This window comes from Bubalus bubalis, chromosome 5 (assembly GCF_019923935.1).
Source record: "Bubalus bubalis isolate 160015118507 breed Murrah chromosome 5, NDDB_SH_1, whole genome shotgun sequence".
NCBI classification, from domain to species: Eukaryota; Metazoa; Chordata; class Mammalia; order Artiodactyla; family Bovidae; genus Bubalus; species Bubalus bubalis.
The window spans coordinates 123,425,493-123,448,917 of record NC_059161.1 but is presented as its reverse complement, the minus strand read 5'-3'; the positions used below and the strand labels follow the sequence as shown (position 1 = coordinate 123,448,917).

At 43.8% G+C, this 23,425-nt stretch overlaps 1 long non-coding RNA gene across 1 annotated transcript; it reads left to right on the top strand.

The window, feature by feature from the left end:
- The first annotated feature begins 541 nt into the window (after positions 1-541).
- Positions 542-16,736, top strand: LOC112585205. The gene is made up of 3 exons (XR_006551399.2): positions 542-1,252; positions 3,393-3,496; positions 12,374-16,736. It is a non-coding gene; the product is annotated as an uncharacterized LOC112585205 (long non-coding RNA).
- Positions 16,737-23,425: the final 6,689 nt, after the last annotated feature.

The following is a 23,425-nucleotide window of genomic DNA, read 5'->3' as shown; positions in this document are numbered from 1 at the left end:
AGATTAGTAAAGTCCCATTACTTCATGGCAAACAGAAGGTGAAAAAGTGGAAGCAGCGGCAGATTTTTTTTTCTTGGGCTCCAAAATCCCTGTGGATTGTGACTGCATCCATGAAATTAAAAGTCGCTTGCTCCTTGGACGGAAAGCTATGACCAACCTAGACAATATATATATTAAAAAGCAAAGACATCACTTTGCCAACCAAGGTCCATATAGTCAAGACTGTGGTTTTTCCAGTAGTCATGTACAGATGTGAGAGTCAGACCACAAAGAAGGCTCAGTGCCGAAGAATTGATGCTTTCTAACTGTGGTGCTGGAGAAGACACTTGAGAGTCCCTTGGACTGCAAAGGAGATCAAACCAGTCAATCCTAAAGGAAATCAATGAACACTGGAAGGACTGATGCTGAAGCAGAAGCTCCAATACTTTGGCCACCTGATGCGAAGAGCCAACTCATTGGAAAAGACTCTGATGCTGGGGAAGATTGAGGGCAAAAGGAGAAGAGGGTGGCAGAGAATGAGATGTTTAGATAGCATCACCGACTCAATGGACATGAATCTGGACAAACTGCAGGAGGTGGTGAAGGACAAGGAAGCCTGGCATGCTGCCGTCCATGGGGTCACAAAGAGTTGGACAGTACTTAGATACTGAACAACAACAACGGTAAGTGAATGTTTAGTAGAAGAAATGACCCAGTTGGTGTCCAAGTACCTCACAGCACTGCAGGAGCCCACACCCTCTACTGGGGAAAGAAGAGGCCCTCAAGATTGCAGGAGGCGCTCGGGGGTGTGTGTAGTCCCCTCATCTGTTCGTTTTCCCTGGCCCTGGCACCTCTATTTCTGAACTCTTTCCACTGAAGGTAACTCACTAAACTTGCCTTTCTTTCTCCCCCTCACCCCTTCCTTCTCATCACACTGTTTCTCTAAAAAGACTCTCCTCTCTCTCTTTCTCTCTAGGTAAGAACGTGGGCCTGTGAGAACAGTGGAACTCGAGCCACAGAACAAACACATCCAGACTTTTGCCCCAAGGGACCACCAAACTCCAGCAGGGCTTCTGGCAACATGAGGCCATATCTGCAGGATGACCCCTCAGATGCCTGCCTGAAAAAGCTCAATACTGCCAGGACCTGAAGCCATCCCTTTGAATGTCATCCCCAGGAAGGATGGGGCCACTGTCTCCAAGTCTCTGTTGGGTATAGAAACCCAGCTTCCAATCTTACCAGCTGGCCCACCCCTGTCCATGTCACCGTGTCGGTGAGCACAGTGGAGCTGGGCTGGGTATACTGGTCTTCGGGGATCATCCTCACATATCTACTGTATCCTTTTGTGTTTCTGAGTATCCATGTCTTCATCTAGAACCGTTTTCTGACCAGTGCTGTTGGGACTTGGGGTGGACTACTCCCAAATATATTGCAATGGAACATTGCGTATTTTGAATTAAAGTTAAGAAATGGCCAAGGCAAGAGGGATGCTCTGACTCTCCTTTCTGATCCCCTGAAAGCAGGAAATACACCCCTCATGTGAAAGGTGCCCCCGCTGCACCTGGACGTAGAAGGACATCCTTATTGCCAGGGACGGGGAATCCGGGGGAAGAAGCCTAGATAAACGCCTCGTTACTTCTTTAGTTTACCACCCCAAGCGCAAACTCTGCTTAGATTCCTCACTAATTGAACACGCAATACCTAAGTTTTGAGACTTCGCTGGTGGTCCAGTAGTTAAGAATCCGTCTTCCAATGCAGGGGACTCGGGTTCGATCCCTGGTCAGGATACTAAGATCCCACATGCTCAGGGCAACTAAACCTGCGCAGTACAACAGAAGGAAGCCTGCAACCAGAGCAAGCCTTCAGCTAGAGAAAACCTGTGCACTACAACCAGGAGCCCTTGTACTGCAACAAAGACCCAGGGCAGCCAAACAAACAAACAGCAACAATAACGACAACACAAAACACCCAATACTCAGAACACAGTAGTTTCTTTGTCCTGTCAATTTCTCACAAATGTATTGTTTCTTTGTCTAAAATGTCTAAAAGCTGCCTGCTTTTGCTACTTCTTAGGGACCGTTTCCATGAGGCTCTGTGTACGCATTAAAATGTTTTTCTTTTTCTCTGTGAGTCTATCTTGAATCGATTTTATCATTCAGTTCGGTTCAGTCGCTCAGTTATGTCCGACTCTTCATGACCCCATGGACTGTAGCATGCCAGCCTTCCCTGTCCATCACCAACTCCTGGACCCTACTCAAACTCATGTCCACGAGTCAGTGATGCCATCCAACCATCTCATCCTCTGTCATGCCCTTCTCCCACCTTCAATCTTTCTCAGCATCAGGGTCTTTTCCAATGAGCTGTTTCTTCCCATGAGGTGGCCAAAGTATTGGAGTTTCAGCTTCAGCATCAGTCCTTCCAAGGAACATTCAGGACTGATTTCCTTTAGGATTGACTGATTTGATCTCCTTGCAGTCCAAGGGACTCTCAAGCGACTTCTCCAGCACACAATACAAAAGCATCAATTCTTCAGTGCTCAGCTTTCTTTGTAGTCCAACTCTCACATCCATACATGACTACTGGCAAAACCATAGCCTTGATTAGACAGACCTTTGTCCACAAAGTAATGTGTCTGCTTTGTAATATGCTGTCTAGGTTAGTCATAGCTTTTCTTCCAAGGAGCAAGCGTCTTTTAATTTCATGGCTGCAGTTACCATCTGAAGTGATTTTGGAGCCCAAGCAAATACTGTTGCCATTGTTTTTTCATTTTATCATTAGTTTTATCTTTAGTTCAGTCATAATAACACAAGAGGCAGAGAGGGGAAATTTCCTCTCCCCAATAGCACACAAGTGAGATAATATTATTTCATAAAAGCAGAACCTCAGTGCTACCCAGAGTTCAGTCATTTGTTCAACAGGTCAGTCACAAGCCTGCTATGCGCCTGGAGGTGGCCAAGCACCTGGGACACCGGGCGGTCCAGGCGAGTTTCCTGCCCACAAACTCTGGGCAGCGAGAAGGCACAGGGTGGTTTCCTCCCCTTTACACCGGCTTCCAGGCTCTCAGTTGGTCAGCCCTGACCTATGTCATCAGGGCATCCACACTCTTTGGGGGTATTACACCCACAGGGCCATTGAGTTTCCCTCCTTTGATCCCTCCCTTCCCTGCATTTCATACCTGCGGCCCCTCCTCCCACTTACTCTTTCCCCTCTGGCCGGCCACTTTCTCCCCTCCTTCCTGGGTGGCCAGCTTTCTCTGGATGTCCCCTTTCATGGCTGTATTTATTCCTGCTGGGGTTGCTTTGAAGAGGACCAGACCAGAAGGGTCTTCCCTGAGCTGAGGGTTCTTGGTGTTCTATGCATCCGTGGTCAGACCCCTGGTATTGAGTGTTACCCCACTTCTCTTCTTGCTGCAGGTCAGTGATGTGCTCATGACTGTAGGTGTGACAGCAGGTGTCATCGTAGAAGTGGGCCTGGCCCCTGCCTCACTGCGATGCTGCAGAAGCAAGACGGAAAAGCAGTAAGTTCAAGGAATTGTCATGAAGGCAGCCAGTTGGGAAATCTTGCTTAGCTAGCAGGCATGGAGTTTATTGATTTCCCTGTTTTGTGATCATTTAGGCTTATTTTAATGGAACTCAATAAAAGCACAGGAAGATTTTATTTGGGGAAATGCAGACTAGCATGATTCTATTAAAGACACAGTTGAGGGCTTCCCTGGGGGCTTCCCTGGTGGTCCAGTGGTGAAAAATTTGCCTTCCAAAGCAGGGGGCACAGGTTCAGTCCCTAGTTGGGGAACTAAGATCCCATATACCTCGGGGCAAGTAAATCTGAACGGGGCAACTACTGAGCCCATGCCCTCTGAAGTCCACATGCTGCAACTGGAGAGTCCATAGTGAAAGTGAAAGTTGCTCAGTTGTGTCCGACTTTTGTGATCCCATGGACTGTACAGGACTGGATCACTTTTGTGATCCCAGGACTGTACAGGAATTCTCCAGGCCAGAATACTGGAGTGGGTAGCCTTTCCGTTCTCCAGGGGATCTTCCCAACCCAGGGGTCGAGCCCAGGTCTCCCACATTGCAGGCAGATTCTTTACCAGCCGAGCACACAAGGGAAGCCCAACAAGAGAGTCCATGCGCTGCAACAGAAGATTTTCTATGCTGCAACTAAGACGCGATGCAGTAAAAAAAAGAAAAAAAACAAAACACCAACAACAATTGAACTCTGTTATGGACTGCTATGTTGTCTTGTTTATGACCCTCTCTCCACGCCAGCCACTGTCAGTTGAGGTTCCTGGCTCATTTGCTGTGTGGTTCCAGATAAGTCCTCCTCTTCTCACTGCTTTTATTTATTTTTTTTAAAAAATATATTTATTTAGTTTTGACTGTGCTGGGTCTTCGTTGCTGCACAGGCCTTTCTCTCGATGAGGAAAGTGGGGATTACTCTCTAGTTGTGGTGCACACGGTTCTCATCGTGGTGGCTGTTTTTGGTTGCAGAACACGGGCTCTAGGGCGCCTGGGCTCAGTAGCTGCGGCTCCTGGGCTTTATAGCACAGACTCAGTAGTTGTGGTGCACGGGCTTGTGAAAAAGTGCAGCATACTTCCTGCTGCCCTGCAGGCATTTCTGCATTCCCCATGTTTCTTAAGTAACTATTGTCTGATTGCACACAATGTGAAGAGCAAGTATGAAAATGAGACATTTACACATACTTCTAAAGTCCTCTTGAGAATATCCTGTTGGCATTAAAGGCTCAGCTGCGGTGGCAGGATATGCATATGCCTGTTGGAAAGCTGGAATGACCGCCCGGTGATGCGCCTGGAACCGTCAGGGAGGGGCCGCTGGACCTGCAGGGCGCAGCGGGGCTCACAGGAAGACTGTGGAGGAATGTCCGTCTGTGAACAGCCGAATTATCGAATGACCAGCTTCTAAATGCACTCGTGTGTGTTTCCCCTTTAGCTCACCTGTTTTATTTTCTTTCAAAACGCCATTTAAAAAAAGTCCCTGCCCCAGCTCGCTCCAACTATAGGAGCAGGGATGGAGGTAGAGAAAGAGACTCGGCTGAGTCAGTACCAGGAGGGGCAGCGCTTAAGTCTTGCCAGGGTTGCCGATCCCGACGAGAAGGGGAAGGTGGAGGAAACAAGGTTAATATAGGCATGGGTATACGTCGCCAAGAACTGATTCTTTTTCATGAGAAAAGCACATTGTCTCCTCTGTCTCTACCCCCGAGAATCTCCCAACCTCTAGACTCTCCTGGGTTCCTTTTCCTTTTTCTGCCTCCCAGACTCCGCATCTCCGCGATGGGCTTCTTCCTTTGCCCAGTAGAGGGCGCCCTCTCCTATGTTGCTGAGGGGAACTTGAACAACAGCATTTTGCTTCCTCTTTTTGAGGGGGTGGGTAGGCAGTTTCTTAAGATTAACCATTCACTTACCGGTAACTGCACAACCCTACTTGTGTTTACCCAAAAGAAATGAAAAAATACGTTCATGCATGCAAACAAACCTGTATGGTAACGTCCATCAGTTCACTTCAGTTCAGTTCAGTCACTCAGTCGTGTCCGACTCTTTGCGACCCCATGGATTGCAGCACCCCAGGCTTCCCTGGAGCCTACTCAAACTTACGTCCATCGTGTCGGTGTTGCAATCCAACCATCTCATCCTCTGTTGTCCCCCTCTCCTCTCGCCTTCAATGTTTCCCAGCATCAGGGTCTTTTGCAGTGAGTCAGTTTTTTTGCATCAGGTGGCCAAAGTATTGGAGTTTGAGCTTCAACATCAGTCCTTCCATTGAATATTCAGGACTGATTTCCTTTAGGATTGACTGGTTTGATCTCCTTGTAGTTCAACGGACTCTCAAGAGTCTTCTCCAACACCACAGTTCAAAAGCACCAATTCTTTGGTGCTCAGCTTTCTTCACAGTCTAACTCTCACATCCATACATGAACATTGGAAAAACCACAGCTTTGACTAGGCAGACCTTTGTTGGCAAAGTCATGTCTCTGCTTTTTAATATGGTCTTTACCTTGGTCATTGCTTTGCTTCCAAGGAGCAGGCATCTTTTAATTTCATGGCTGCAGTCTCCATCTGCAGTGATTTTCAGTTCAGTTCAGTTCAGTCGCTCAGTCGTGTCCGACTCTTTGAGACCCCATGAATCACAGCACGCCAGGCCTCCCTGTCCATCACCAACTCCTGGAGTTCACTCAGACTCACGTCCATTGAGTCAGTGATGCCATCCAACCATCTCATCCTCTGTCGTCCCCTTCTCCTCCTGCCCCCAATCCCTCCCAGCATCAGAGTCTTTTCCAATGAGTCAACTCTTCGCATGAGGTGGCCAAAGTACTGGAGTTTCAGCTTTAGCATCATTCCTTCCAAAGAACACCCAGGGCTGATCTCCTTCAGAATGGACTGGTTGGCTCTCCTTGCAGTCCAAGGGACTCACAAGAGTCTTCTCCAACACCACAGTTCAAAAGCATCAATTCTTCGGCACTCAGCTTTCTTCACAGTCCAACTCTCACATCCATACATGACCACAGGAAAAACCATAGCCTTGACTAGACGGACCTTTGTTGGCAAAGTAATGTCTCTGCTTTTCAATATGCTATCTAGGTTGGTCATAACTTTTCTTCCAAGGAGTAAGTGTCTTTTAATTTCATGGCTGCAGTCACCATCTGCAGTGATTTTGGAGCCCCCAAAAATGAAGTCTGACGCTGTTTCCACTGTTTCCCCATCTATTTCCCATGAAGTGATGGGACCAGATGCCATGATCTTCGTTTTCTGAATCTTGAGTTTTAAGCCAACTTTTTCACTCTCCTCTTTCACTTTCATCAAGAGGCTTTTTAATTCCTCTTCACTTTCTGCCATAAGGGTGGTGTCATCTGCATATCTGAGGTTATTGATATTTCTCCTGGCAATCTTGATTCCAGCTTGTGCTTCTTCCAGCCCAGAGTTTCTCATGATGTACTCTGCATATAAGTTAAATAAGCATGGTGACAATATACAGCCTTGACGTACTCCTTTTCCTATTTGTAACCAGTCTGTTGTTCCATGTCCAGTTCTAACTGTTGCTTCCTGACCTGCATACAGATTTCTCAAGAAGCAGGTCAGGTGGTCTGGTATTCCCATCTCTTTCAGAATTTTCCACAGTTCATTGTGATCCACACAGTCAAAGGCTTTGGCATAGTCAATAAAGCAGAAATAGATGTTTTTCTGGAACTCTCTTGCTTTCTCGATGATCCAGTGGATGTTGGCAATTTGGTCTCTGGTTCCTCTGCCTTTTCTAAAACCAGCTTGAACATCTGGAAGTTCACGGTTCAAGTATTGCTGAAGCCTGGCTTGGAGAATTTTGAGCATTACTTTGCTAGCGTGTGAGGTGAATGCAATTGTGCGGTAGTTTGAGCATTCTTTGGCATTGCCTTTCTTTGGGATTGGAATGAAAACTGACCTTTTCCAGTCCTGTGGCCACTGCTGAGTTTTCCAAATTTGCTGACGTATTGAGTGCAGCACTTTCACAGCATTATCTTTCAGGATTTGAAAGAGCTCAACTGGAATTCCATCACCTCCACTAGCTTTATTCATAGTGATGCTTTCTAAGGCCCACTTGACTTCACATTCCAGAATGTCTGACTCTAGGTGAGTGATCACACCATCGTGATTATCTGGGTCATAAAGATCTTTTTTGTACAGTTCTTCTGTATATTCTTGCCACCTGTTCTTAATATCTTCTGCTTCTGTTAGGTCCCTACCATTTCTGTCCTTTATCGAGCTCATCTTTGCATGAAATGTTCCCTTGGTATCTCTAATTTTCTTGAAGAGATCTCTAGTCTTTCCCATTCTGTTGTTTTCCTCTATTTCTTTGCATTAATCACTAAGGAAGGCTTTCTTATCTCTTCTTGCTATTATTTGGAACTCTGCATTCATGCTTATATCTTTCCTTTTCTCCTTTGCTTTTCACTTCCCTTCTTTTTACAGCTATTTGTAAGGCCTCCCCAGACAGCCATTTTGCTTTTTTGCATTTCTTTTCCATGGGGATGTTCTTGATCCCTGTCTCCTGTACAATGTCATGAACCTCCGTCCATAGTTCATCAGGCACTCTATCTATCAGATCTAGTCCCTTAAATCTGTTTCTTCCTTCCACTATATAATCATAAGAGATTTGATTTAGGTCATACCTGAATGGTCTAGTGGTTTTTCCTACTTTCTTCAAATTAAGTGTGAATTTGGCAATAAGGAGTTCATGATCTGAGCCACAGTCAGCTCTCGGTCTTGTTTTTGCTGACTTTATAAAGCTTCTCCATCTTTGGCTGCAAAGAATATAATCAATCTGATTTTGGTGTTGACCATCTGGTGATGTCCATGTGTAGAGTCTTCTCTTGTGTTGTTGGAAGAGGGTGTTTGCTATGACCAGTGCATTTTCTTGGCAAAACTCTATTAGTCTTTGCCCTGCTTCATTCCATATTCCAAGGCCAAATTTACCTGTTACTCCAGGTGTTTCTTCACTTCCTACTTTTGCATTCTAGTCCCCTATAATGAAAAGGATATCTTTTTTGGGTGTTAGTTCTAAAAGGTCTTGTAGCTCTTCAGAGAACCGTTCAACTTCAGCTTCTTCAGCGTTACTGGTTGGGGCATAGACTTGGATTACTGTGATATGGAATGGTTTGCCTTGGAAATGAACAGAGATCATTCTGTCGTTTTTGAGATTGTATTCAAGTACTGCATTTTGAACTCTTTTGTTGACCACGATGGCTACTCCATTTCTTCTGAGGGATTCCTGCCCACCGTAATAGATATAATGGTCATCTGAGTTAAATTCACCCATTCCAGTCCATTTTAGTTCTCTGATTCCTAGAATGTCGACGTTCAGTCTTGCCATCTCTTGTTTGACCACTTCCTATTTGCCTTGATTCATGGACCTGACATTCCAGGTTCGTATGCAATATTGCTCTTTACAGCATTGGACCTTGCTTCTATCACCAGTCACATCCACAACTGGGTATGGTTTTTGCTTTGGCTCCATCCCTTCATTTTAGAGCCCCCCAAAATAAAATCTGCCACTGCTTTCACTGTTTCCCCATCTATTTGCCATGAAGTGATGGCAAATAGGGACCAGATGCTATGATCTTAGTTATCTGAATGTTGAGTTTAAGCCAACTTTTTCACTCTCTTCTTTCACTTTCATCAAGAGGCTCTTCAGTTCTTCTTCACTTTCTGTCATAAGGGTGGTGTCATCTGCATATCTGAGGTTATTGATATTTCTCCTGGAAATCAAATATCAAAAGTCACAAAAATGTCCTTCAGCTGGTGAACAAACAAACACTGGGACATGCATAAAACAATATACCACTCAGCAGTAACAAGGAACAAAGTTCATTTGCTAAAACATAAATGAACATCAGACATTCGTTAACTCAGCATTCTGCTAAGTTAAAGAAACCAGACACAACAAGCAAGCTTCTGTATGATTCCGTTTCTATGACGTTCTAGAAAAGGCAAAGCTATAGGGAGAGAAAAGAGATCACAGGAGCTGAGGTGTGGAGCTAGGGGTGAGGGGCTGGCTGACAACAGTGGGGTGTGGGGGAACTTTAGGGGTGAATGACTCTCCTATGATGCGTTCTGCTGATGGTCACATGGATATGCGAGTTTGTCAACAGTCAAAGAAGTATATACAAAAGGGGTCAATTTACTATTAGTAAATGTTCTTCAATAAGTCTACTTTATATATTTATTTTGAATATAAACATATATATATACAAATACATGCACACATATGTATATGCATATGTGCTGTAAAGCTGTTTTAATGGTTGCATAACATGCCATTCATGCAAGGGCTTCCGTTGTAGCTCAGCTGGTATAAGAATCCACCTGCAATGCAGGAGACCCTGGTTCTATTCTTGGGTAGGAAAGATCTGCTGGAGAAGGGATAGGCTACCCACTCCAGTATTCTTGGGTTTCCCTGTTGGCTCAGCTGGTGAAGAATCCGACTGCAATGTAGGAGACTTGGGTTCGATTCGTGGGTTGGGAAGACACCTTGGAGAAGGGAATGAATGACTACCCACTCCAGTATTCTTGCCTGGAAAATTCCATGGACTGTATATTTATGGGGTTGCAAAGAGTTGTACATGACTGAACAACTTTCACTTTCACTTAACATGCCATTACATGCAGGTATCTATTTTATTTGGTCAATTCCCTGCTATTTCCAGGGTTTGGGTATTCTCTTTAATGCTGTGATGCTGTGGAAGGAAGCAGGGAGTTGGTCCAGGACCTAGCCAAGCCTGCCCCAGTGCCTCCCCACACACGCCTTCACTCCATCCCTACACAGGCCGGAGGTAGGGATTATTATCTGCTCTGCAGGAAGTGCAGCTGAACTTAGCAGGGGGGTGGTGGAAGTCACGTGTGCAAGTTGCACAGTCAGGGAGCAGAAGACCGAGGATCCCCAACTGCTTCTGTCCAGTTGGGAGGCCCACGCTCCTCGCTTTACACTGTGCAGCCAGTTGTTAATGATTGGGAGGAAATAGCTATTTCTTACTCTTGTTCCTCCCTCCAGAACAACTAATATATAGGAGACTGGACCCAGGAAGGGATGCTTCCCAAGAACCGGGTGTTGGTTGGAACTGAATCCCATTTTCCAATGGAAGAATGTCAACAGTCTGCCCATTAACTCACTTCTAATGAAGACGAGCCCTTGGTACATTGTGGGGGTGGGGAGCACGACGAATTCAGCAAATGGCCCTTGAGTGCCCGTTGTGCCAGGCACTGAAGGGAGAACCAGTACATGATGGTGCAACTGTTCCCCCTCTCCACCTCAACCCTGGGGCTTAAACAGAGAACCCGTCCTTGCTTGAGGGAGCCAGATGGCTCACACAGCCCCTGCTCACACAGAAGGCCCAGTGTTCACAGCCAGAGGCAGAAATCTCAGTCAGGTCTCCAAGTCTCGGTCTTGGCTTGGCCTGAGACAGGAAAACCAGAGACAGGCAGAGGGGAGCCCTGGCAGGGAACATTCTAGAACCTGACCCTCAAGGAGCCCCAGTCCAGCCTGCAGGCTCTCTCTGTTCATCACCTGCAGTCAACAGTTGGGAGCCCTTCTTGCACTGGTGAGAGGTCCCTCTTTTTACTGGGATGACTGCGCTGGAAAGGCGCTCTTTGGAGGACAAAGGCGAGTCGGAGAGGGGGTCCAGAAGGCATTGTGGGTGGACATGCAGCAGGGGAGTGAGTCAGAGTGATGTACACTCACAGTTGGGTGTGAGTGCACTGTATGTGCAGAGTATGTGTGTGTCAGAAAGTGAGTCCTGACTCCCAGGAGGTCTGATATGCGTACTAAAGGACCACCTGCCTTGTTCCCTGGGCAAGTGATATGAGTGATGGAGCTCCAATGTGCAAAGCCCAACATGCCAGACATGGTGCTCAACTTGGAGCCACATTATCATCATTCCTGTGAGTAAGACCTGTCACTATCCCACTTTACAGATGGGAAGACTGAGGCTCATGGCCTTTCTCACCTGTAAGTAGAAGAGCAAGACCAAAAGCTAGTTCTGAATGTTTCCAATGTTATGCCCTTCACGAACCTGGAACATCTCAGGCCATCCTGGGACAGCTCAAGTCTGGCCTCCAGGCCTTGAGCTGGCTGGGGATCACAGAGTGTGGTTGGGGTTGGCGGTGGGCAGTGCCTTTTTGGAGTTTGCAGGAACAGGAGGTATGTTGCCCTGGTCACACTCATTATGCAAGATACGCCCTTCCCACAGGAGTTTTATTTCAGGAACGCTCTGAGGTCAGCCAGTACCACAGCTCCCTGTGACCTGGCTGAGCCACACCCTGACCAGGGGGTGAGCGACTGCTGTGGGCAGAGGATGCCAGCTGACTAGTGGGGAGACATGGCTGAGAGCAAAGCCTTTGATTATAGGAGTCAAGACTCAACTTGGCCAAAGATGTGACAGTTTACACATTAAAAAGAATAACTACACATAGATTGAAACGTATCCAGTATATTTAAATCTATGTGCTCATAATGATATTTTAAAATTTATTTGTCACCTTTGGAAGGTATGAAAGACTCACCATATCATTTGAAAAACTGATAAACAAAGGAAAAGATCTGATCGATCATTTCTTAAATGAGCTATACTCAGGGAACCAGATGAAAAACTGCAGCAAAATCTAAAGTCATAACACAACACTGAAAAGGTAGCCATACTTATGTATGCAAATGAGTAGAAAAGTTCTCTGGAAGGGCACACACCCAGCTGTCTAAAGGAGAAACTGTCTATATAGGAGACGATGGTGGAAAGGGATTTCAGCCTTCATGCTGACAGTTTTGATTGGGCTTTGTTTTGTTGTGGTGTTGTTATTGTTAACAAAGAAAATGTATTTACATGTTACTTGTGAAATTAAAGAAATTAATTGTTTTTTAGGTTCAGGTTTTGAAGTCAGAGTCTCCTAGGGTCAGATTCCCGCTCTGTCTCTTGGAGAAGTTCCTTTACCACAGCCTTCGTGCCCTCGAGTGTGAACTTGGGAGTAAGTAGTCCTACTTCACAGCTTCCCTGGTGGCTTGGCGGTAAAGAATCTGCTGCAATGCAGGAGATCAAGAGACGTGGGTGCGATCCCTTGGTCGGGAAGACCCATTGGAGGAGGAAATGTATACCCATTCCAGTATTCTTGCCTGGAGAATCCCATGTACAGAGGAGTCTGGTGGGCTACAATCCCTCAGGTTGCAAAGAGTTGTCACGACTGAGCAACTGAGCACTCACGCACACATTCCTACATCACAGGGTTGTTTCAAAAGCTAAATAAAAGCCTTTCTCACACTGCAGGCTGTGGTGAGCACTCAGGAAGTGTGGATATTTTTGATCCAGAAGGGAGAAGGACCACGTGGAGGAGGATAAAGGGATGGAGGGAAAGCAGAGGGGCTGCTGTGATGGAAGATGAGGGGGGACAAGGACGCCTTCTGACAGCCCACCTGGGCCCACTGATGTGAACCATGCTCCTGGTCCCACTGATATGGACAGCGTGACTGAGGAGGTGGGGCTGGGCTCCCTGAGCCCACCATTCCTGACTTCTCAGGACTGCCCGTAGGAATGCTCCCCACCCAACCTGGACCCTCAGGTCTCAGCTTGTACCTGCGCTCCTCTGAGCCAAAGCTGCAGACCAACAAGGAAATCACCACAACAGAGGGTTTTTTTTTTTTTTTTTTTTAAATAAAAGCTTATCTGCAGTTTAGACTGACCAAGGCCATCTTTCTGTCAAGATGATGTCTGTCTGTTTTGTTGCCTGGACATCCAGCCTTTATCGTTTTAAGAGTTTGGTTTTTCCTCTGATGCTGCCCAGGCATACAAATCTTTAGAAACGTGAGTTAGAGTTCACATGAGAACTCCTCTGTGTTTAAGCGGACCCAGGCTATGTGCTGGGTAGACAAGCAGGCCCTGAAGAAGAGCCGTCAGAGTTTAAGATGTAGATTCAGAAGGAGCTGGTCTGGTCAAGGTCATGGTCAACACTCACCAAGTTTCAGGGCAGAGAGGAGAAGGGAAGAATTAGTGATGGACAGGGAGGTCTGTTGAGGTCCATGGGGTCGCAAAGAGTCGGACACGACTGAGCGACTGAATGAACTGAACTGAACATTCTGCTTTATTGAATGATTTTTAAAATACTGACTGTGACCCACTAAATAAAAGTTATCACTTGCTAAAGGGTCACAAACCAGAGTTGCTGGATTGTAGGGTATGACCTTTGGCTTTGTTAGAAAAAGAATGGAAAATTCTGCTTTTCACTGGCAGAATACTAGAGGTGTGACTGCTCAGTATTTGAATATTTGCCAGCATGGTAGCTGCAGCATCCAGGGTCTTTCTATAATTGCTTATGAAGTGCTTCATTTTGTCATGTGTTTGTGAGACATTTGTATTCACTCCTCTGTGAAAAGCCCATTAACGTATTTGTCCACTTTTCTGTTGGGTTGTCTTTCTCTTACTGATTTCTTTATGCATACTGAATACTAATCCTTTGTCAGTTTTTGTGTTACAAATATCTTCTCCCAGATGTTGCTTGCCTTTTCATTTACTTAATTATTCTTATTAGATGGAATCAAATTTACCTTTTTGTGCTTTATTATTTTTTTCTGTATTATTTTGTGCTACAGAGTTACAGAAAGGTCATAAAGATGTTCTCTTGCATTTTCTTCTAAAAATTTTATACGTTTGCCTGTGATGGTTAATTTTGAGTCAACATGACTGGGCCAAGGGAAGCTCAGACAGCTGATAAAACATTATTTCTGGGTGTATCTGTACGGGTGTTTCCAGGTGAGATGAAGTGTTTGAATTAGTAGACTAAGCAAAGATCTGCTCTCACCTGTGGGCAATGAGAAATGTGAAACAAAATGGAATCACGAAGGTCAAGTTTTTTTTTTAATGGAACCAGAAAGCCATTAAGTAGGTGGACCTTTCCCACATGCTACTTGGATGGAACCTCAACTTTTGAACTGCATGAAACCACAAATCCCAAGGACTCTGCAAAAATTCCTAAAACTTGTGTGTGTGTGCTCAGTTCTCCAGGCAATAATATTGGGGTGGGTTGCCATTTCCTTCTCCAGAGGATCTTCCTTACCCAGGGACTGAACCCATGTCTCTTGAGTCTCCTGTACTGGCAAGCCTATTCTTTACCACTGTGCCACCTGGGTAATCCCCAAAACTTGTCATAGCAACAGGTTTTCACCTTGCTCTAGTCATAGCTTTAGTAATCCTGTTCAGCCAGGACTAGCTTCTGCATCCGGCGCCAATTAAAATTCTTTGCCGTACAAGCCTCCCTTCTTTGTCTTTAAAAGCCCATGACTGTTACTCCCTAGTAGGACACAGTTTAGGTTGCTACTCACATCTGTGTGCTCTGCATTGTAGTTTTTTGATCCCAAATAACAGCTTTCTACCTCATTATCACCTTCTAGGCTTCCATGGTGGCTCAGATGGTAAAGAATATGCCTGCAATGCAGGAGACCTGTGTTCGATCCCTGAGCTGGGAAGATCCCCTGGAGAAGGAAATGGCAACCCACTCCAGTACTTTTCCCTGGAAATTCTATGGACAGAGGAGTCTGGCAGGCTACAGTCCATGGGGTCACAAAGAGTCAGACACGACTGAACGACTATCAGTCACTCACTCAGGTTTATTTAGGTTGACAATGAGCATCATCCCATCTACTGATGGCCCAAATAGAATAAAGAAGGTGAAGGAAGAACTCTCTCTCTTCTTGAGCTGGGAGGTCCATCTTTTCCAGCTTTCTGATATCAGTTTTCCTGGTTCTCTGACCTTTAGACTCTAGAGCTTACCCTAGTACCCCACGCTGCAAGTTCTCAGGCCAGGAACTGGGACTTAGACCATCAGCTCCCTTGGTTCTCAGGTCTTTGGGCTTGGATTCAGTTATAACACTAGCTTTCTGTTCTCTGCTTGCAGATGGCGGATCATGGGACTTCTCAGTCTCTTTAGCCATGTGAACCAATTCCTATAATGAGCCTCTTCTTGCATCCATCTATCCCCACCCCTTGTTTTGATCACAATGATAATTTATAATAAATCTTGATATTTGATAGTGCAAGTCTCCCTGTCTGGTATTTCTTCTTGGCAATGAAAAAGCTAATTTTGCCTCTTTACTTTTTGGAGGTCCACCTGAGAATCTGGCAGCAAATTTCAGCAAAGACCCTGTTGGAATTTGGTTTGGAATTGCATTGAATCTAGAGATGAAACTTGGAAAGAAACTGACATTTATGATATTGAGGTTTCTTATCCACGAATACTGTATCTCTCTCCAATCATAGATTTCCTTGGATGTCCTTAAATACTTTTTCCACAGAGATGTCATCCATATATTGCTTGAATGTTTGGTAAGACTCATCTGTAAAACAATCCAGGCCTGCTTTTTTTTGTGGGACAATTTTTAACTACTGATTTAATTCCTTTAATGGTAATAGAGCTGCTTAGATTTTTTTGATTCATCCTGAATTCAATTTTGATAACATGTTTTCCTTAGAATGGTGGCCCAAATGGTAAAGCATCTGCCTACAACGCGGGAGACCCAGTTTCAATCCCTGGGTGGGGAAGATCTGGAGAAGGAAATGGCAACCCACTCCAGTATTCTTGCCTCGGAAATCCCTTGGATGGGGAAACCTGGTAGGCTACAGTCCATGGGGTCGCAAAGAGTCGGACACGACTGAGTGACTTCACTTTCCTTTCCTTTTCCTTAGAATGTATTAATTACATCCAAATTTACTAATTTATTGTCTTCAAGTTATTTATTGATTTCTTCTTGTTTGATCTCCTTAGCATCTGTAGTTATATCTCCAATTTCCCCTAAAAAATTAACTTGTGCATTCTCTTTTGTTGCTGATTTTGATTCATTTCTTTTGGTTCATATCTTTTTACTTTCTTCCTATTTTCCACTTCTGCCTCTTTATATCTTCTTTTTTTTTCAGTCTTTTAAAGGTATAATTAACATACAACATTGTCTTAGTTTATTTTAGTTTCAGGAGCGCAACATAATGGTTTGATATTTACATATATTGCAAATGATCACTACAATAAATCTGGTTAACATCTGTCATCATACATAGTTACAAACTTTTTTTTCTTGTGATGAGCACTTTTAAGATCTACTCTCCTAGAAACTTTCAAATATGAAATGCAGTATTTTAGCTATAGTCACCACTGTGGTGTTGGAGAAGAGTCTTGAGAATCCCTTGGACTGCAAGGAGATCCAACCAGTTCACTCTAAAGGAGATCAGCCCTGGGTGTTCTTTGGAAGGAATGATGCTAAAGCTGAAACTCCAGTACTTTGGCCACCTCATGCGAAGAATTGACTCAATGGAAAAGACTCTGATGCTGGGAGGGATTGGGGGCAGGAGGAAAAGGGGACAACAGAGGATGAGATGGCTGGATTGCATCACCAACTCAATGGATATGAGTTTGAGTGAACTCCGGGAGTTGGTGATGGACAGGGAGGCCTGGCGTGCTGCGGTTCATGGGGTCACCAAGAGTCGAACATGACTGAGTGACTGAACTTAACTGAACTGAGCCATGTGGTACGTTACATCCTCATAACTTATTTATCTTATAACTGTAAGTTTGTACCTTTGACCCTCTTCACCCATTTTGCCCACTCCTCAAGCCCCACCTCTGCCAACCACCATCTGTTCTTTGTGTCAATAAGCATGAGTCTTTTTAAAGATCCAATATATAAGTAAAATCATATAGTATTTGCATTTACCTGACTTATTTCACTTAGCATAATGCCCTCATGGTCGATATATACTGTTAGAAATGGCAAGATTTCATTCTTTCCTATGACTGAATACTGTCCTGTTCCATATATATATATATATATATATATATATATATATCTCACAAATTTTTTTTCATTTTTTGTTTTGCAGTGAATCAGCACCTTTTTAAAATTAAAAAAAATTTTTAACCACCAAAAACATTTTGTATACCACAATTTCTTCATCCATTTATCGACTGATGGACACTTGGGTTGTTTCCGTATCTTGGATGCTGTGAATAATGCTGTGATAAACATGGGCATGCACGTATCTTTTCAAATTAATATTTTATTTTCCTTGGATAATACCTGGAAGGGGAATGCTGGATCATATGTTAGTTCTATTTTTAATTTTTTGAAGAACCTTCTTACTGTTTTCCATAGTGGTTCCACCAATTTACATTCCCTCCAACAGGGGACAGGGCTTGTCTTTTCTGCACGTTCTCACCAACATCTGTTATTTCTTGCCTTTATGATAATAGCCATGAACTGATATCTTATTGTAGATTTGATTTGCATTTCCCTGATGATTATTACTGTTAAGTATTTTTTCATTTACCACCTATTGGCCATCTGGGCTTCCCTTGTGGCTCAGCTGGTAAAGAATCTGCCTGTAATGTGAGAGACCTGGGTTAGATCTCTGGGTTGGGAAGATCCCCTGGAGAAGGGAAAGGCTATTCACTCCAGTATTCTGGCCTGGAGAAATCCTTGGACTGTATAATCCATAGGGTCTCAAAGAGTCGGACATGACTGAACAACTTTCACTTCCCTTCACTTCATTGGCCATCTATATGATTCTGAAAATTTCTTCTTAAATTGGATGATTAATTCATTCAGTTCAGTTCAGTTGCTCAGTCGTGTCCGACTCTTTGCCACCCCATGAACCACAGCACACCAGGCCTCCCTGTCCATCACCAACTCCCAGAGTCCACCCAAACCCATGTCCATTGAGTCAGTCATGCCATCCAGCCATCTCATCCTGTCATCCCCTTCTCCTCCTGCCCCCAATCCCTCTCAGCATCAGGGTCTTTTCCAATGAGTCAGCTCTTCATGTCTGGTGGCCAAAGTAGTGGAGTTTCAGCTTCAACATCAGTCCTTCCAAAGGCACCCAGGACTGAAATCCTTTAGGATGGACTGGTTGGATCTCCTTGCTGTCCAAGGGACTCGCAAGAGTCTTCTCCAACACCACAGTTCAAAAGCGTCAATTCTTTGGTGCTCAGCTTTCTTTATAGTCCAACTCTCACATCTATTCATGACCACTGGAAAAACCATAGCCTGGACTAGACAGACCTTTGTTGACAAAGTAATGTCTCTGCTTTTTAATATGATGTCAATGTTGGCCATTGGAGAAGGCAACGGCACCCCACTCCAGTACTCTTGCCTGGAAAATCCCATGGACGGAGGAGCCTGGTGGGCTACAGTCCATGGGGTTGTGAAGAGTCGGACATGACTGAGTGACTTCACTTTCCCTTTTCACTTTCATGTGTTGGAGAAGGAAATGGCAACCCACTCCAGTGTTCTTGCCTGGAGAATCCCAAGGACAGGGGAGCCTGGTGGGCTGCCGTCTATGGGGTCACACAGAGTCGGACACGGCTGATGCGACTTAGCAGCAGCAGCAGCAGCAGCAGGTTGGTCATAACTTTCCTTCCAAGGAGTGTCTTTTAATTTCATGGCTGCAGTCATCATCTGCGGTGATTTTGCAGCCCAGAAAGATAACGTCAGCCACTGTTTCTACTGATTCCCCATCTATTTGCCATGAAGTGATGGGACCAGATGCCATGATCTTAGTTTTCTGAATGTTGAGCTTTAAGCCAACTTTTTCACTCTCCTCTTTCACTTTCATCAAGAGGCTTTTTAGGTCCTCTTCACTTTCTGCCATAAGGGTGGTGTCATCTGCATATCTGAGGTTATTGATATTTCTCCCGGCAATCTTGATTCCAGCTTGTATTTCCTCCAGTCCAGCATTTCTCATGATGTATTCTGCATATAAGTTAAATAAATAGGGTGGCAATATACAGCCTTGACATACTCCTTTTCCTATTTGGAACAAGTCTGTTGTTCTGTGTTCAGTTCTAACTGTTGCTTCCTGATCTACATACAGATTTCTCAAGAGGCAGGTCAGGTGTCTGGTATTCCCATCTCTTGAAGAATTTTCCACAGTTAATTGTGATCCACACAGTCAAAGGCTTTGACATAGTCAATAAAGCAGAAATAGATATTTTTCTGTTATTCTCTTGCTTTTTCCATGATCCAACGGATGTTGACAATTTGATTTCTGGTTCCTCTGCCTTGTCTAACTTTCAGCTTGAACATCTGGAAGTTCACAGTTCACATATTGCTGAAGCCCGACTTGGAGAATTTTGAGCAATACTCTACTAGATTGTGAGATGAGTGCAATTGTGCAGTAGTTTGAGCATTCTTTGGCATTGCCTTTCTTTGGGATTGGAACGAAAACTGACCTTTTCCAGTCCTGTGGCCACTGCTGAGTTTTCCAAATTTGCTGACATATTGAGTGCAGCACTTTCACAGCATTGTCTTTCAGGATTTGAAATAGCTCAACTGGAATTCCATCACCTCCACTAGCTTTGTTCATAGTGATGCTTCCTAAGGCCCACCTGACTTCACATTCTGGGATGTCTGGCTCTAGGTGAGTGATCACACCAACGTGATTATCTGGATTGTGAAGATCTTTTTTGTACAGTTCTTCTGTGTATTCTTGCCACCTCTTCTTAATATCTTTTGCTCCTGTTAGGTCCATACCATTTCTGTCCTTTATTGAGCTCATCTTTGCATGAAATGTTTCCTTGGTATCTCTAATTTTCTTGAAGAGATCTCTAGTCTTTCCTGTTCTATTGTTTCCCTCTATTTCTTTGCATTGATTAACTCATTAATTTACACCTTTTTCTTTCTTAATATTAGAATTCATGGTATAAATTCCTTTCTAGGTGTTTCTTTAGTGGAGTAACCGAAATACTAATATCTTAATATTTTTGTTATCATCTAGTTCTAAATGTGGAGAAGGCAATGGCACCCCACTCCAGTACTCTTGCCTGGAAAATCCCATGGACGGAGGAGCCTGGTAGGCTGAAGTCCATGGGGTCGCTAAGAGTCTGACACGACTGAGCGACTTCACTTTCACTTTTCATTTTCATGCATTGGAAAAGGAAATGGCAACCCACTCCAGTGTTCTTGCCTGGAGAATTCCAGGGATGGGGAAGCCTGGGGGGCTGCCGTCTATGGGGTCACACAGAGTCGGACACGACTGAAGTGACTTAGCATAGCATAGCATAGTTCTAAATATTTCTAGTTTCTATCGTGTTTCTTTCTCTGACTCATAATTTATCAAACGGTGTGTTCTAAAATGCCTTAAAGTATAGGATTTTTCTAGCTATCTCTTTGTTATTGATTTCTAACTTAATTGCCTTATGGTTAGAAAAAATGATCTTTGTCTTACTGGTCCCTTGAAATTTGTTCAGACTTGCTTCAAGGTCAAGGACATGGTCAGTTTCATGAACATTCCTTTGTGTGTGGTCAAAAAGAATCTGTATTGCACAATTGTACTGTATGTGTTCATTAAACCAGCGTGTAGGTAACTTCTTCAAAGCTTCTGTATCTTTATTGATTTTTGTGTACCCTTAATTTATCAGTTCCTGAGAGAGGTGTCTGTAGATCTCCCACTGCCATGGTGAATTTGTTATTTTCCCCTTGCAACAGGCTAACATTTCAATACCTATTTGAGGACTTTTATGAGATCCAAACAATTTTAGAATTATCGTACTTTCCTACCGAGTTGCAACTTTTATCAGAATTGTTGTGGAGTATTTTTTAACACCAGCCACTAATTCTCCGAGTTCCAGACACCAACTGGTTGCTCAACAAGTCGATTCGATTTTGACACTAACCACAGACCTCGCAGTGTCAGTGCTCAGCACCCTGACTGCCCTCCTTCACCTTCAGATGCTGTTCACCACTTGCAAGTCCCAGGCCACATGTATTTCTGACAATGGATTAAAAATCACAGGTTCCCACAACCCCTCCGATGGTTCAATAATTTGCTAGAGAAGCTCACAGAACTCAGGAAAGCACTTTAATTATGTTTAGTGATTTATTGTAATGGATACAACTGAGGAACCACTAAGTGGAAGAGATGCATAGAGCAAGGCGTGGGGACAGAGGAGGCAAGCAGCTTCCCTGTCCTCTTCAGGCAGCCACTCTCTGGATACCTTGGTATGTTCACCACCAGGAAGTTCAAGTCTCCTCGCTGAACAGTTTTTATAGAGCTTAATCTTCAGCAACCCCTCCCACGTTCCCTTCTTAGAGATCTGTAGCCTGAAATTTCCAACCCTCTAATCACTGGGTCTTTCCGATGACCAGCCCCATCCTAAGGCTATCTTAGGGTTTAGGTCACCCCATTAGTACAAACTCAGGTTGATCAAAGGGGTTCCTTAGATATAGCAAAAGACAAGCCTATCACTTGGGAAATTCTGAGGGTTTTAAGCACTCTGGCCAGAACCAAGGACAAAGACCAAGTCTATTTCTTATTATGCCACACTTTTTATCCTCTTTCTGTCTAGTAATCATTTTTGCTTTAAAGCTGATATATAAGATATGAAAGTGCTATACAAGCTTTTAGCTAATTAGTATTATGAATTAGTATTACTAATTAACCAGTTTTTAGTTAGTACTTGCCTAGCATATCATCTTTTAATTAAAAATAATTATATAATATATTGAAACAATTTCAATTTTCAATTGAACAATTAAATTTTCAAGTTCAAATTTCAGAAATTTTTAAGATGTTTTATGTGAAAATTTTAATATACACAAAGTACTAGAAAGACTAGTACAATGACTATTCATATACCCAGTGCATGGATTAAAAATTTGTTTTTTGTCATAATTTGCTTTATCTGCATCTATTTTTAAACTGGATCATGTGCTTTACATAAAATTTCATGCCTATCACATTTAATAAAATTCATAATTTCTTAATATTGTAAAATACTCATTCCATATTTAAATTTCCCCAGTTATTCCAGATTGCCTTTATCATCGTTTTTCACATTTGTTTTGCCTCCAACATGTTTTTCAGTCTCGGACAATTTATACACACTCTCAATTTTTCTTTTTGATAACATTAACATTTTAAAGTCATCAGATGAGTTGTCATGTAAAATGTCCATCATTTTAATTTGTGTTCTTATATTTCATTTTATCTGCTGTAAACAGTATTCCCTGGTTAGTTTTCTAATCCAGTGTAATGTTTGCTTTTGCTTGGCAAGTTTGGCAACTTTAATCCATTTCTATTTATGGTCATGACTAATACATTTGGAATTAGTTCTTCCATCTTATCTGGTTATTGCTACCCACCACAGTTTTTGTGTTTTATTTTAAATTGAACTGGGTGTTTTGATTTGCTTTCTTGTGTTTATTTTTCCTCATTCCTTTTTTCCTACATAGGTAGTTTGGAGGTTTATATCTATGTGCCCACATCACATTCTGCCGCATGTGAGAGAAGGGGCTCTAAGATACCCACCCTTTTATGTTTGGCCTGTGTCTCTTGGGTTTGGGGAGCTTGAGAGCTGGCATGACATGTTACATCAATAGGGCTGAACCAAAAAAGAAAAAAAAAGCAACACTGGGAGAAAATTATTCATATATCAACATTGGGGCATAAAAAGGCACAAGCTTATCCTAGGCCAGATATGGTCCAAGCAGGAGGGTGCTGGCAAGGGGCCATTTATAAGTTCTGTCCAGGATTCCACAGACAGATGGTCCCCATACAAGCGGAGCTGATCAAGGAAATACTGGCAACTAGATGGAGGAGAAGACTTGTCCTGTGGACTGAAGGACAAATTGGCCCCATCAGGGTGCTTTTGAGGAACGCATGAAAGCTCTTTTCAGGAAAATGGTCACTTTGAACATCTGCCAAGCCCAGTGAGTGATAGCAGCAAATCTCAAGGGTCCAACCGGGAATGGTCATAACTCCTGCCATAACCCCTCCCCAGAGGCCTCAGCACCACGCAGGTCAGGTATAGGACCATCCACACCCATACTCCATAAGGTCTGAGGCAGCCTTGTACCATGTGACCTGGCTCCACTGGGCAGAGCTGATTGGTCTAGTGGGGCCACTTGACCCAATGGCTTTCAACCAATCAGTAGACAGCTCAGT